The sequence below is a fragment of the Oryzias melastigma genome, linkage group LG14 (genome assembly GCF_002922805.2).
Source record: "Oryzias melastigma strain HK-1 linkage group LG14, ASM292280v2, whole genome shotgun sequence".
Classification (NCBI taxonomy): domain Eukaryota; kingdom Metazoa; phylum Chordata; class Actinopteri; order Beloniformes; family Adrianichthyidae; genus Oryzias; species Oryzias melastigma.
The window spans coordinates 8,562,923-8,564,127 of record NC_050525.1 but is presented as its reverse complement, the minus strand read 5'-3'; the positions used below and the strand labels follow the sequence as shown (position 1 = coordinate 8,564,127).

The window sequence follows — 1,205 nt, the reverse complement described above, 5'->3', positions numbered from 1 at the left end:
TAACCTATCGTGACGATCAACATTTATATCACTTTCCTTTTTTAAAGAAAAGGAGTACTGACAAATCATTCAGCCCATCACCCCCTAATGCTAGGTTGATTTAATTTGTTTTTTTTATCTTATCAGGCTCATGGAGCCACTTTTCTCCTTCATAATGTACTGGAATGATCGTGCTAATGGTTAAAAAGTCACAGTGTGTTTAAGATTTTGTGTTTGAGCGTCACCGACAACTCCTCAGGTGTTAAAGGGTTAAATGATGATATTCTGTTATGGTAGCTTAAGCTTAACAAAGTTAAGCTTCGAGCTGCTTTGTGAAGAGAACGTTTCAAAAACAGTTTCAAAAATAGTGAGCTACAGCCTGAGTGGGTCTGTAGCTCACTGCCACCCCTTGGGAGGGGTCAAATATTCAATTCAATTCAATTCAATTTTATTTCTATAGCCCAATATCACAAAGGAAATTTGCCTCATTGGGCTTCAAATATGAACTTAGAGGTGTGATGGCTGGTGAGACTTTAACTTCCACTTCTTTTGTTTTTTAATCAGTTTGTTTCTGCGCTTGTAAAACTCTATTTAAGGGGAAGAGTTTGGATTTTTTTCCTCCATCTCTGTCATGAAGAACAGACAAATACTGACCTGATCGTAGTATTCGTTGATATACTTGTAGAGTTCATTGTAACGCCACAGGACAGTTGACCTCTGGTGCATAATTCTGTTGTAGAGGAAGAAAGTCAAAATAAATCTACTTCCAGATTTTATTTCAACTTCTGAGAAATTTTCCAGCTGGATATGCTGGCAGACGTCTTACCCGAGAGAGCTCTGCCAGAGCCGAGTTCATCTCCTGATCGCTGGCAGAGATGGTCTGACGGATGTCGGTGTAGTACCTGAGGAAAAGGAAAGCACGGCTCTTAAACAGACTCACAATTCAGTTTGTTCCAAACTCAAATCCTGTTTAATGTTTATTTGTGTATTATTTCTTAACCTTTAAAAGACAACAAGAAAATCACAGTCTGATACTAATTTACCAAATGCAAGAAAACTGAAAACATTTTGTCTTGATCAAAGCTAGAAAAGTTTGGCTGTGAAATAAAAAAAATGCTTTTGGCAGATGTCCTAAGTCTTAAGAAAATCAGAGTATTGACGTCATACATACAACATATTTTAATGGTAATAAACTTGTGGTAGAAAAATCTCTTAAAAGTTGCTCA

General features: G+C 36.9%; 1 long non-coding RNA gene across 1 annotated transcript in view; it reads right to left on the bottom strand.

Annotated features, from left to right (window-relative positions):
* Nucleotides 1-627: 627 nt before the first annotated feature.
* The window catches only part of LOC112138967, an 8,784-nt gene continuing 8,206 nt past the window's right edge, over nucleotides 628-1,205 (bottom strand). The window contains exons 2-3 of the long non-coding RNA XR_002917879.2: nucleotides 806-881; nucleotides 628-709 (exon numbers count right to left, since the gene is read on the bottom strand). This is a non-coding gene — a long non-coding RNA (uncharacterized LOC112138967). The remainder of the gene's footprint in view (nucleotides 710-805; nucleotides 882-1,205) is intronic.